This window comes from Capsicum annuum, chromosome 11 (genome assembly GCF_002878395.1).
Source record: "Capsicum annuum cultivar UCD-10X-F1 chromosome 11, UCD10Xv1.1, whole genome shotgun sequence".
Classification (NCBI taxonomy): Eukaryota; Viridiplantae; Streptophyta; class Magnoliopsida; order Solanales; family Solanaceae; genus Capsicum; species Capsicum annuum.
In genome coordinates this window covers 116,045,639-116,061,024 of record NC_061121.1, presented here as the reverse complement: position 1 = coordinate 116,061,024, position 15,386 = coordinate 116,045,639, and the positions used below count along the sequence as shown (strand labels likewise).

The 15,386-nt window shown below is 33.8% G+C and overlaps 1 long non-coding RNA gene across 1 annotated transcript; it reads left to right on the top strand.

The window, feature by feature from the left end:
- The first annotated feature begins 9,467 nt into the window (after positions 1 to 9,467).
- LOC124888493 lies at positions 9,468 to 10,944 on the top strand. Its single transcript, XR_007046788.1, has 3 exons — positions 9,468 to 10,342; positions 10,434 to 10,519; positions 10,600 to 10,944. It is a non-coding gene; the product is annotated as an uncharacterized LOC124888493 (long non-coding RNA).
- Positions 10,945 to 15,386: the final 4,442 nt, after the last annotated feature.

Sequence of the window (15,386 nt, the reverse complement as noted above, 5' to 3'; positions counted from 1 at the left end):
GCATCTTATACATGTATATATATATATATATGAATGTGTGCATATGATTTTGAATGATTTTGAACTTATTTGATCATGGAATTATTTTACCCCTTATCCCTGAGTTGCATACTAGCGCTCACCCTGCTAACCATCCCCAGATGTTTTATCCATATGTGATGCAGGGTCTAGAGATATTTCTATTTTTTTATGCAGTGATTAGTGATTCGTTGATTATTAGTGCATCTACTTGAAGTGGTGAGCCCCCTCATTTTTTTAGAAGACCTATTACCATATTATTTTATTTATTTCTCGACTATTTTGAGTTTTCCTTATTGGCTATAGTCGAGGGTATGTCCCAATTTAGGGTGTCTTTTGGATATTAGAGGCTTTGTGGATTATTGTGGATTGGGATTGTTGTAGAACATCTTATTTTTTCTTTCTAGCTAGTGCTTATCTATATTGTTAAATGTTTGGTATTCTTTCACTATTATATATATATATGGTGTTCTATTTGACTCGACAAAGGGTGGCCTTCGATCTTCGGCAAACTTGAGATACCTGTCATAGACAGGCCCTCAGTTAGTCACTATAAGCTTAGCATCAGAGCATAGTTCAGGGTCGCTGGGTTTCCACAAAGCCGTATCTAGTAGAGTCTTGCTTATGGGTGTGTTGTGCACCAAACATATAATCAGAAGGGTATAGGGCATTTAGGAAACCTTTCTCATTCTTTCTTTCTCTAGATCGTGTAATTGTGTTGTCCATATAAAAGTTACCAAATTCCTTTCTCTCTCTAATTTTGTTGACTATGTCTCAGTATCGAGGAGATAAAAGTGTAATGGCTTATCTTTCTAACAGTGTGGTCCTTTCTGAATGAATCAGAAAAAGCTATGGAATGACATAGGGACTTGAAAGGAATCCGTTAGTGTGTCAAGGTGTATTGATTCAAGTGTGTACCTCTAACTTCATGAATAGTGCTTTTTAGCCCAAGGTAAGATGTGTAATTTATCCCTTTCAAGAATTTTACTGCAGACGTCCCACTTAAAAAAATGATCTGAATCTTAATATTGGGGTAGTATTTCAATCTTAAGAGGTAGTATTAATTAGGGTGTTATGACATATGACTAGTAAGATGATCCCGAGGTTAGTGATATGAAGTCATATATTTAGAAGTTGGAGTGAGCATAACTTTTTAGTGAAAGAGGATAGTTATATTTGCATGGACTTTAAGTGAGTGTTAGGGGTGGTATGCCCTCATGGTGTTGGTTAAGGTGTACAAAAAATTAGGAAGCTTATGGTAGTCCGTAAAATAGAGTGGTTAGTTACAATATTTGCATCTTTAATTGAAATAATAAAGGAGCTCATGAGGACTAGATACTGTAATAGTAAAATAAATCATTGGTTGTGAATGAAAGAATTGGTCAGCTAATGATTTATGAATTTAGCATTCACTTAGGAGAGGTATTAAAAATGGAGGCTCAATCATGGTTATAGAATTTTAAAGGTGCTTGGGATGTATTCATGGGTAAGCAGTGGCGGACCCAGACTTTTCACCAAGTGGGTTCAATAGATAAAAAAATAAATATGTAACAAATAAAGCAAAATAAAGTTTAATTAACTAAAACATATTATTACAATACTATCCTACGAGTTTTCATTTCTTGAAACCTATTCATAATACTTTCATCAGAAACAATATTAAATATTTTTTTTCTACATAAGGCACCATACAACTGCTCATGAAACCATCATCCATTTGATTTCTTAATTCATTCTTGATCAACTTCATTGTCGAAAAGGCTCTTTCAACTGTAGCAGTGGTGACCAGCAGAAGCAATGCAAACTTTACAAGACGAAACACAAGAGGATAATTAAAGTGCTTTTTTGTCTTAACTAGCTCCTTGGAAAGGTCATCAAGTCCTTTTAGATTAGAAAACCTTTCATCAACATCATGAACATCAACAATATAAGCCTCTAGCTGACTCTTGAGAGTAACCATTATATTTTCACCAAAATCATCAGGACAGTATTTTGTTTATGTCAAAATTAGAAAATAAGTCAACAGGATTTGCGCAAGCAACCCCAATAAAAAAATCTATTCTCATCTTATTAAAACGATCATTGAGGTCTTAAAGTTGCCAGTCAATAATCATAAAAAATACTTCCACGCGATATTGATATGAGATAGTATAATTAGCAACTCTTCGTTGAGATCTTCAAAAAATTACATAAAAATCATTAAAACTAGGTATCAAAATATCATACCTAACACAAAATGCTGATACATTTTTGATAAGTGGATCCCATCCTTCATCCCGTAAATCTTGAAATCATTTCTTTATAACTTAAACAAGTAGAATAGCATTTGCAATATCTTGCTCTTTCTTCTGTAAGGATTCATTAAGCTCATTTATGATTGCTAAAATATCTCTCATTAAGTGCAATATGAAAGCAGCCTCAAATGTTTGACAAGTTTTGAGATATCCTGTTGCCCTAGCTTTTTCTTCAACAGATTCAGAATCAACAACAATAGTATCAAGGACATCAGTAATAGAACCAAACATAGTAATAAATTTCTTAAAAAATTTATAGTATGTACCCCAACGAGTATTAGCAGCTCTAGCAAGACCAAGTTCTTGATTCAAGCCCTTACCAATTTCAATCTCACCCATATCTAGTGCCTCATGAACTTTTTCTTCTTGAGCTTGTCGAAGTTCATCCATTCATTTAAAAGAACCTCCTACTATATTTAACATATTGAAAATCAACAAAACAATTTCTCCTACTTAAATACATTTTTTAGATACACCAACAAGAGTCAACTGAAGTTGATGAAAAAAACAATGAATTTCATGAGCTGATCTACTTTCTTGCTAAATCAAAACTTTAAGGCTACTTAGATGCCCTTGCATATTGCTTGCTCCATCATAGAATTGCCCTCGTATACAAGATAAACTCAAAGAATATTGAGTAAGATAGTTAAAAACTGCTTCTTTTAAACATAAAGCACTAGTATCATGAGCATGGACAATCCCTATAAATCGTTCCACAACAGATCCCCCACCATCAACATAACGTAAAATAATTGCCATTTGTTACTTACGTGATACATCACAAGATTCATCTACTAACAATGATAAATAATCACCATTTAGATCCTCCATAATAGCTTTAATTATTTCAAGTTTACATCCAGTGACAATATCCTTTTGAATTTTATGAGAAGTTAATTGATTATTTTTTGGAGCCTTTTTCAACACAAGATCTCTAATTCTATCACACCGACTATCATACCATGAATGAATTTCAAGAAAGTTACCCTTATTCAATGATGATTCATCTTTATGATGTCCATGAAATGTCAATCCTTGATTCAAAAGGAGTCTTACCACATCAACAGAAGCTTGTAAATGAATTTTGTATTCAAGCTTTGTTTATTGGATGGATTTGGAAATTCATCTTCAATTAATTGTTCTTGACGCATTAGATCTTCACACTATTTCTTTGCCTTATTGTGATCACTGTTTGGCCCTTCAACGTGCGTATCTAATCTTTTCTTTTTATGCCAACTTCTGAATCCTAAACTTGAAAATGCTTCACCTCCACCTTTATGAAAAATTTTGAAATAAATAACAACATAAACAATAAGAAGCATCTTTAATTTCACTATACTCCAACCAATCATGATATGTTTTAAACCATTTATGGTTAAAATGATATTTTAATCCAGATATATCTCTTTGAGGAAACTCTCAAACTTGAGGTTGATGAGGACCTCTTTGAATATATGCTCATCTAATCTCATCACAATCATTCGGATGATATTCTCGAATGTGTTTTCTTTCTTTTGGATCTGTCGATAAAGAAGTCATGTTTACTCCTTGCTTTTGTCTTTTAGCAGAATGATGATTTTCTTCTACTTGATTCAAGTTCTCTTCCATGCGAGGAGTATTTGGAGTGGATGAAATTGATTGCAGAAACTTTGATGATACCAAAGCAAAATATCTCTTTATTGAATTTAGAACCTGTATTGATGAATTAAATGTCTCATCAGATTAGTAAGAGTTACTGTAAGTATTTGAATTTTAAAAATTCTTTAAAAAGTAACTAAAATTGAAGAGAAAATCAATTGTGATTTTCTTCAATTTTAAGTGGATAGAATTTTTTAAAATTGAGGAAATAAAAAATAACCGTAATAATTTAATATCTATAAAAGATTAAAAGTAGATAATAAAGAGCAAAGAACAAACTTGATAAATTTCTTAATTGATGTGAGATTGGCCTTTTTTTTTGCTTGGAGGCTATAGGGTTTTTTTTATTTTGTTTTTCTTTATGTTGTAGGGAATGGGGAATAAGGGGGAATTAAGGATTGAAGAATTAACATTTTTTTAGAAAAAATGTTGAAAATTAATTTTTTTTTACCTAGAATATATTGAATTAGTGTGTTGTTGCTGCTTTACTGTTGCTTAAAGGTTAAAACCAAAAAAGGTGTTGTTTTCTTTTCAAAAAAAGACAACCAAAAGAAAAGTTGTTGCTATAGGGGATCGAACTTATGATGCCTACCTTAGGATTTGAACCCCCTTCCACTAGACTAGCCACTTAACTTGTTCATAGTGGGTTCAAACGGAAATATATATACTCTTATCTTTATAAAGGCTGATTATATATAAATATATATACGGTATAATTTTTCAACGAAGTGGGTTCATATGAACCCACTTGCACCATAGTGGGTCCGCCCCTATGGGTAAGTCGATGTGAAGTGAGGGATGTGAATGTTCTATAGACCATAATGGGTTAGGTAATAAGATTAAGATCGACTATCCTTATTTGGCACTTTTAATACACTAAGGTCCCTTGATTTATATCTAGTAGTTGTGAGTTAGTTTAGTAGGTGAGAAGACATGTTGTAAATTTTAAGGTATAGTAGTAGCATTGCAAAGAAGAATGTGCTTGTGGACCGTAGTTAAGCTAACTAAGGAATTTAGGTTGATTTCTCTATTGGATGGACAAGTATATTATGCGGGATATTTTATTGGTGGTACATGATTGTAGCTAGACACTAAGTTTCAAATTTAGATGTTGATTGTGGTGATAAGAATGCTAGCTCAAGAATTATGATGCAAGATTGATGGGAGAGAATTCGTAGGCTTGTTATAATGTGTGACAGAGATTAGGTTGATTACTTATAAAATATTGGAGTATGTAATTGTGATATATACATGAATTCTAGTGTTGAAGTAGAATTGGTGGCTAAATCATTAGATGGATAAGAGCCTTAAGTTATAAGAATAAAGTGCACTCGATTTTGAGTTATGAGTGCCATGTATACCTAGCTTATGTTCTTAAAGTTTTGTCATGGAGAAGTCTAGGGAGTTGTTGTATGGTGTTATATAGAGAGTAATTGAAGGAGAAATAGATAGACTATGTAAACCCTTGGTATAGCTTTAAAATTTTGTTAAATTATGGGTTTATGATATTACATTTGTAAGGCTAGAATTCTAAGGAGTTGAAAATCGAGTGTTATGTGTTTTGAAGCATGGATATCTATGCCTATGAAAATGTTAGTTATAAGATGATAACTTTGGAGGTTGGAAGAAGTTAAGATTAGTATCCTTGAAAGGGATGACCTAGAAAGAATTTAGTGTCTTTATATTAAAGTTTTCGAGGGGAGTTTGTTATTTTTCTGTGTAGAGTTGTGCGTATAGATTTTATGAGGAAATGTGTTCACAAGTTTAAGATAATGACCTTTGAGCCAAGGGGGAGATTTTGAACTAAGGTAGATCTTGAATTTTCTCATTGTGGTGAGTTTTAGGGAAGAGTCATGATAAATCTATTCTTACTCTAGCAAATTCCTCCTATTTCTGATAATGCCCAAAATACACCTCCAATTGAGGGATGAAGCGGTCACTGTCAAATATAGTAGCCCAACTAGGTTGGGGTTGATCCCATAGGGAAGAGGCTAGAAATCCTTCTTGAACTTGTTACAATTACCAGGCAGTGCAGGAAAGTAAAAGGGAAAAGAATTTATTGTTTTTGGTTGTAAACAATCTAAGATGAACATGTGGCTTTGTTCCCCCTGACTTCTAAACTCAATAAACTTATCATGTACCATTGAACTATTCTAATATTTTGTAAGCAGAATCTGATAAGTTATGTACCATCAACAATCTTTTGAACGAGCTGATAGATTTCACCATCTACCTTGTGAGTCTTAGGATGTCGCCTTACTAACCCTTATATTGATCCCATTTAACTATTACCTTTTGAGTCTCTAATTATTAAATGATAGCTAACGGTCATTCACTATATTCCATTGTAGCATAGATCGCCAATTAACTTCAAATTACTATTGGGATCTTCATTTCCTGTCACTACTCCTCTTTGGAGTAAATAGTAATAATCTAGGTTGAATATTAATGTTGTACACCGCTCAAAAATCAATAAGAATGAACTAAACCCAGTACATGAAAGAATCTTTATCTAGAATGACTTAGAACTTCCTCTACTTCATTAATCAGTCAGGGTTCCCACAACTCTAGACAAGGGAATTATCCGCTCATAGTTATGAGATCAATCATGGAGTCCACCGATTAAATTACAAAATCAATCTCACAATAATAAGAGAAGAAATCACAAATTCTTAAATTGAATAACAAACCAACAACAACAAGATGTTTGAGAACTTGGCCCCAAAGAGGCCTCTTTCTCAATCAATTAATATATGTATGTCAATGTTTGAATAATAATGTATGAATGACTAAATTAAGCAAAGCCTAAAGGGTATTTATAGATTACAAGAAACCCTAAAGTTCAAATCCTAACTAAAATAGGAAAACCTTATTACCCATACATAAAAGGACTTAAAAACATCATAAGAGTACAATTAGGATACATGGAAACCATAGGAAACGATTTCAAAATGATCCAGGAAAATCACTATCGGTGGCCACATATTGTCTGCACCTGTAGTCTGGACCTGGGCACAGGTACTACCTATGGTCAACATGGTGGGAGTAGGTACAGACCATAGGTACAAGTCCTGCAACCTAGCTCTCGGGATTTTGACCCTTGTCACTTGCTTTGCCTATATATGGACCGTATGTTCTACTTGTGGTCTGTATGTTGACTCAACAGGTGCAAAATTCCACACTATTAGATAGATAATCAGATTATCTTTCCAATGATACCAATTTTTCCTCAATCCAATATCGGGGTGAAAAGTTATGGCCAAATTACTAAAGCACTGTCAACTCTCGGGATTTTCAAATCTGGCACTTGTACCCAAGCTACAAATCTTCAACTTCAATCACAAGATTTAGCCAGGTATAATCCTGAAAGTATCAAGAATACCCTATAATGATCAAGTAAGTTCCCAAAAATATCAGTTTTCATATTTTTCTTGAATTTAGCATCCAAAACTTGATTTCCTTCAAAACACTCCAAAAACACTCAAATCCAATAAAATAGCCTTAATTACATGCATATTCTCATATTTTTAAGCATTGTAAGTGTTATATTTCTATAGCACATTGATTTCCAAATCTCTCACTGTAGTCCCTCAGTTAATCTCCTTATGTTAATATAATAGTGGTTATGGAAGCATAGTAATGTTTTAGATAAGAGAGTTGATAATCTTTACAATAAAATTTTGGTGTGGCTACTCGAACTAAGGTTATAGATGAAGTGGAAAGAGTGAGATAAAACTTTTATTATGTGAAATAGTTATAAAGGGAATATATGGTGAAAATCTTTTTGAAGGTGATAGAGGTTGCTGGGTTTTTGGTGGGGAGATTCATAAAGTGGGTGTAGTAAAGATAGGCTTAAATATTGTGATTAATAGATACACAAACCCTTGTGTTATAGGTCTATTACTCTTGATATGACATGATTTCATTTAATGCTAGTAATAATTTGGAGTAGTATTCTTGGATGGATGTAAGGTATAGAGCCCTGCAGCTTAAGTTAGCACCGTTTAAACTTCAGATTAGGCTTTGATATAGAAGCAATGTATAGTTAGACTCAAGCTCTTGTAGTGATGTATTTTGTGGGAAAGTTGAAAGATTGAAATGGTAAAATGTGGTATTCATAGCTGAATTCATAGTTAAGGAGTATTGTTATATTTGAGTGTTATTATACGTATCATTGGAGGTGGAGAATGCTTCTATTCTTATGTCCTGCTAAATTTTTTTGTGTCTTATACCAATCTTAAATAAGCGAAGGACTTCTTGAAAAATTTCATGCCTTACGTTGTTATGATCTATTTCATGTAACTCATGCCCATTAGAGATGTTAAATGGGTGTCTCAAAAAAGTTTTGAAATTTTCGAAAGGGGTTCGAGGTTATTTTTGGATTTTGAGGCAGTGGGCCTCTGCGATAAGGCCGTGTCACAGGAGGTTAACCTATGCTATATTGGTGTGCCATGCTAATACTTTAATTTCATCTTGTTTTTTATTTTCTTACTTAGGGTGAGGGGCTTTGGGTCTTTTCACCCCTTGTATAACCATATTCTCATTATCTCATTTCGTACTTACATAATTTACTTAGTGGTGCCATGAAGCCCTTTTCTTTTAATTCCTGTATGTGTTTTATTGAGGTAGAATTACTAATGTTAAGTACATACTTTATTCGATACTTATAAAACTTCAATAAGTTCCTACCATATTTGAGGATGAATGATTCCAAGGGGGAGATAATGTAACGCCCAATATTTTTGGGCTAGAATTCAAACCATTATTCCTACGTGTATATACTCGAAACCAATGATTACTATGTAAATATAAGTGTCATGATCATTTAACTAGTGTGTAAAGTGCTTTTGAGGTGAAAAATATTCATAGGAAACACTTATAGCGAAGTTGAGTTAAGAACTTTTGTTATCGACCAAATTTTTGTATTCGATCCTACCAGTGTCAAATTTGAACGTGTATAGCTTCTGGAATATATAGAATTTAGGATCTCAAGAACTACCAAATTAAAGATAATTGAGTCCTCTTTCAAACACCACCAATTTTGTTTTAATTTGATACCCAAGCAAAACATTATGAGTATTTTTATAAGGAACTAGTGAGGGTGCGCGATAAGGGCATGACACACCATCTGTGCTCTATGATTAATGCCATGGCATGCCTTTATTTCCAGATATGCTAAAATCCATATTTCTCTTTGGATTTTTGAGGGTAAACTAGTTATTTACATCCTAAATCAACCTATAAGTAATACTAATGTGATTTCATCATCCATAACCCCAAATACAAAATCCCACTCCTCTTAAATTTTCAAGAGCACCAAATAAGGACTCTTCTCCAAAAATTCAACTTTCAAGGCTTTAAATTTAAGTCTTTTCTCAATGTTTTCTCACTAATTTTTGCCATCAAGGGTATGGAAAAATGAATTCAAGTGTTCATATCAATTCCAAGCAAGGATTCAAGCTTCACAGTTAAGGGTTCAAGCATTTATCCGAATGTCTTCCTTCAAAAAGGCATGTATCTCTTTCCTAAAACTTGTTTTTCTAAAAGCATGTATTTAATTGTTATCCATGTGGTTTAAACTGTTGTTTTTTGAATGAGATTTGAGGTGTTTGGAATGGTTGTTGCATGAACTGAATTCCTATGATTTTTCATTGATTATTTATACTATATTTTCATGAATTTGAACTATTTAAATGTATGGGCGTGGGAATTGGAACGGGGAACATGGATTTCTCAAAATTTAATGGTGTAATGGTTTGGAATTGGCTTTGACATCAACCCAATTTATGAAATTTTATTTGAGACATGGATATATGCATAAATTTCTTTACTTTTGGAACCTTTCATTGTATAAAAGGTTAATGAAACATAAATTACCTTTTGAAAGGCCTTGGTTGCCATGGATTGATTTTGAAATGGAACTTTGTAGTCCAGTTGGCTAAACGGGTTGAGTCCCAATTGTCTAAGTATTTTAAATCCTATTGGCTGATGGGTTAGAGTCCCAGCCAAACGGGTTGAGTCCCAATTGGCTGATGGAACTTTATGACAGTTGAAGCTACAAAATCTAGGTTAATGTTTTTTTGAGTTAATTTTTTGACGATTTTACGAACCAAATTCAAACACATAAAATGTCTTAGAAAGAATAGACCAATGCATCCATTTAAAAGGCCAATTCTAAGGACCTTACTCGGTCCAATTCAAAATTAAAAAAAATAAAAAAAAATATATAAAGATAGTAGGGTTTCCAAAAGGAACTAATCTTCTTCATTTACTGCCTCTTCCTCCCTTGCAATATTTTCCTTTGTCAACCAGTTTTTCTTCCTTCTTCAGCTCTGGGTCATCAGAACAGTACCTTGATCTATCTTGTGTGGCTTTTTTTCCAACTTGCATAAGTAATTTTCTTCCTTTTAATCCCCTTTATTCTCTGTCAGCTTCTGAAATTATGTGTCTTTGAACCGTTTGCTTATTCTTTATCCTTTTCAGCCATGTTCTCCATTGGATGGGACTTTTATCTTATTTTTGTGATGTATAGAGGGATCTAATCATAGGAACAATATTACCTCTTCCAAGTAAGCTAATTTCTACACCTTTCTCTTTGACACTTTCAATAGATGATGTCTTATTCACTATTTTCACCTCTAATCTACAGATATGGTTGATAGAAAGATATGGGAATGCTCAAAACCATGAGTATTTGGACAGTAATATGTTCCTCAGGTTCTTGAAGCTCAAAACGACCATCAGACCCTCCCCTTTTGCTGAGAGTCCTTTTGTTGGTTATTGTAGATTAGGCTAAATAGTTTGTTCACTATTTTTGATGTCTTGTTTATGTGTAAATATAATACCTTATGAAAACTTAGCTTAATCCTTCCCATCCCTCTCATCCTTTTGATGGTGACAATCTCAAGTAAGGGCATTGTAGTTTATCACTAGTACAATTCTCTTATTAAATACATGTATCTGCTTAAATGTTATGAATATTAAGTCTCCATTATCCAGGGCCCAATTAGCAAAAAAAAATTAGCTAACTGATTGCCTTCTCTAAGTATGTGTTGGAATTTAACTTGCTTGCTTGACATCAATAGCCAAATTTGTTGTACATAACCTACTATGCTCCATGGACAATCATATTCCCTCTTTAGTATTTTATGCATTGTCAATGAATCTGTTTGAATGATTACCTTATCATGCTTGATACGACTGCAATGTTTTGCTACCTGAAGAATAGCAATTACTTCAGCTTTTATATTATTTGTGTCTTCTATTATAACTCCTTCAGCATACATTACATCTCTTTGGTCATCTCTTAGACAGAAAGCATATGAGCTACTTCCTGGGTTCCCTCTTGAAGCTCCATCTATTTTATACTTCACCCATCCCTCCTTAGGAAGCTCCCATAGCAAAGTAGTAACTCTAATTATAGGCTTTAATAGTGCAAAATCCCTCAGAATCCCTAGACAATCAGTTGAGAAGTCCATCTTTAGCTTTCTAACTTTAATAACATCCTCATATTCCCTGTAATGTTGAATATCATCCTTTGAATAGTTACTTCTTTCCCTTCATGCTTCTTTCTATTTATCCTTTTCTACAATTCCCAAATGATAATTCCTGGCAATACTTTAAAATAAATATTATCCCTAGGCTTCACTTCTGCTTTCCACCATTTCATAATTATTTTCCTTAGACTTAGCCCTTGGATATTTATACCTGCAAAATTAGAAAAATAGGACTAGGTCCTGTTAGCAGTATTAGATTTCAGGAACACATGACACATAGTCTCTTGTGCTAGATTGGTACAACACCAACACCTTGATAGACCTTCAATTACCCACCTCCTGATATTATCATCCACTGGAACCTTCCCTTTCCCTAATCTCCACATGAAAAAAGATATTTTAAAAGGCAACCCCTTCAGCCATATATCTTTATAAGTATTATTAGTCCACTCTCTTTGTCTAACATACTGCCAAGTTGTCTTCACTATAAACAAACCTTTATAATTAATACTCCATAAAAAAATTATCCCCTTTATTTGCCTACCCAGGTGGATGTATCTTGTTGAGTATGTGATGAATAATTTTCTCTTGAAATAATGTCTGTATCACTTTCTCATCCCATACTCCATGTAATAACAGATCCTTTACCTGCTGATATCTCTCATCCCATTCCACATTTTCCTGTAATATGGTATACAAATCTCCTAAACCTATCCATTTATCAAACTAGATATTTGCAGTCCCACTTCTAATTTTCCAAACAATGTTTTGTTCAATAAGATTTCTGGCAAGTAGCATTTTCTTCCAAACCTAAGATCCCCCTCCATTAGTTTTCCACATTACCTCTTTAGATGATAGTTTTTACAATACTTATTATACATATATTTACTCCAAATAGAATCTGTAGTTTTGAACATCCACCAATGTTTACCAAAAGGGCAGTAGATACATCCTATAACATTCTGAACCCCAATTCTGCTTCTTCTTTTGGTAAACACAAGCTCTTCCATTTCACGAAATGTCTTCCTCTTCCCCCTATTGTACTACTCCAAAGGAAATGAGCAAATATTTTATGTATTGTGCTCATGATATTCAGAGAAAGATTCATAACATAAAGACAATGTATATGAATGTTTTGCAACATGCTTGATTAATATGGATTTCCCCCCATAAGATAGTAACTTGCCTTTCCAGCTTTACAACTTGCTACTTATTCTGTTCATTAAAGGCTGATCATAGTCCTTCTTCTTCCTCATGAAAAAATTAGGCAGCCTAAGTAGTTAAAGGGAAACTCCAGTCTCAATATACCTGTAGAAACCTCAATCAATATACCTGTAGGAACCTCAGCTATTACTATTGTACCATTAGAGACTGTCTTATGCTTATGTAGAGAACTTTTACCTTTATTAATCTTCTGACCAGAAACCCTTTCATATTTTTCCAAAGTATCTATTACCATCTGTAGAGTTCCTATTTCCAACTTACATAATATAATCATGTCATCCGCAAAGGCTAGATGATTAATTTTAGGACTTCCCCTTGGCATTCCAAATAGCTTGAACTTCTTTTGGAGTAATAAAGATCTCAAACTTCTGGACAACACTTTAGCTGTTAATTGATGAGTGGTAATTTTACCACTTATTCGCACTCAACATTTGTGCACATTACCTTGTTTCGAAGGAATAAATGAGACACAATTGTAATTAAATACACTAATATCAACTCTTTTTAGGCATAGAGTTTAGGAGATAGAAAGATGTGGATTGGAGCTTAAAATTATCAAAAAGGGAGAAAGAAAGTGCAGTTGAAGAACTAAAGTAGAAAGGCCTCAATCACCGTGGTCGCGGTCTACTGACCATGGTCGCGGTAGTCAAAGTAGGGTCAATAAACCACGATCGTAGAAGATAACCGCCGTCATGGACAAACCCACGCGATCGTGGCTTAGCAGAAGAAGAAAGCTCAAGGAAAAATACGGAAATGCACGTGGCTGATCCTAAATTTATGCAAAACAAAACTCAAACCCTAAGTCATATATCATAATTCCTTTTTCCCCAATTTTGAGGTTTAGATCTTGAATTCATAACCTCTACTTTTGGAGAAGAAAATATTGTATAATTTTGGGTGAAGAATACATTGGAGACCTTCTAAGAGGAGGAATAGCTCACTTCCATTATTGATTTATGGGAGTGCTAAGTTTAAAGTAACATTCACTTAAGCTTCAATAAATCATTTCAATGGAGATTATGGGTATATCTTTACTTATTTATCGTATGTGTGGCTAGATCTCCCTCTTAGGGTTATATGTGAATAGGGGTTAAAGTGTGTGTGGATTGATATTTTTAGCATCCATTTAGTAGTTCATACTTGTGGGTTTTATCATTGCAATGCTAACTTAGTTGGGATTTATGGGTGAAAGCCTCAAATACCCTCACGGGTTTTATAAGCGAAAGCTCCAAATTCTAGAAAGCTCAAGGTCATCTTCGAAAGAAGGGTTTTGGGTGAATGTTAGGAATCCACATCATCCTTGAAAGAGGGATATGGAGACCAACCCAATGATAGACAATTATGTGTGTAGTTTGCTAAATTATCACCCTCTTAGAAATAAGGGTGATTGTGAAGTTAACTATACTATGGGTATTATCCTACAAATAGGGATGTCTAAATTGAGGATTTGGTTACCAAATGTTAAACACACCCATTACGTATTCGAAAGAATCAATGGGTGAAATTTTGTTTTGTTGAAAAACTAGCATCGAAATCTATAACCGAACCTACCCATATTTGATTTACTAAATTGATATTGATTATTAACACCCGCATATCATTCCCTTAGTAGTGCATAATCCCAAGATCTTTTCTTAATTGTTAAAACTCTAATTATTTGTAACCCCGAATTTATACTAGAAAAACCCAAAAAGAAATATTAGTGTTGATACTTGTAACCCCTATTTTTATCCTCTTATACCATTGGTTTGAATTTAACTTGTATCTATTATGTTGATTTAACTTGATTTCTACTCACATTATTTCTACTCACATTGTTCCTTGTGGATACGACCCCAACTCCAAAGCTGGGTAAATATATTAACGATGACCGCCTTGCACTTAAATTGACATGTAAGTTAAGCGTTATCAAAAATGGCACCGTTGCTGGGGAACAATTTGGTGTATTAAGTTAATTTGGAATTTTAGTTAGTTTTTTGAATTCAAGCTTGTATATATTTATTTGTGAATTTCTTTGTAGAAAGATTTTATTTTATTTTACTTTTCTCTATGGAATCTTCCAACGAGTATGATGTCGATAATTGGGAATCCTATCGTGATGACCCGTGTCCAATTTAAAATAGACCACACTTTAGGAGAGTGTAACGCCCCGGAAAATGGGTCCCAGAGTGTCACATGGTGCTTGAGGCTATGAGTAGCCCCAAGCTAACCCTTTGAGCCATTTTCATTAAGTTCAACACAAATCAATGGGGTTTCCATAAATAACCCTCAAATATCAATAGAGTAATCATCATCCAAGAATAAAAGAATTTCAGAAAGATAACAAAATACGACTTATTAGTCAACTCCCAACATCTATACTAGTCTGACAAGCCTCTAAGAGAATCAATAAAACCAGTGAGCCATTGAGACATGCCCCAACTGACACATACTCAGTTATCAAATGTAAATAATTCCATGAAACCAACATCAGACATCACGTCCTCGGAACATGAGGACTCACCACAACAGAGGATGTAGAACAGCGTGCCCGAAGAATCACGGTCAAACCTGGAACTGAGCACCTGAACCTTCATTCCGAGAAAATGCAGCCCACATCCGAAAATGTAGGTCAGTACCATGGAAAGGAACCGAAGATATGGGGGTGTATGCAGTTGTATAAACATCATCATCATAAATATTTATAAGAAATATGTAGGATGTATGAAAGACTCAC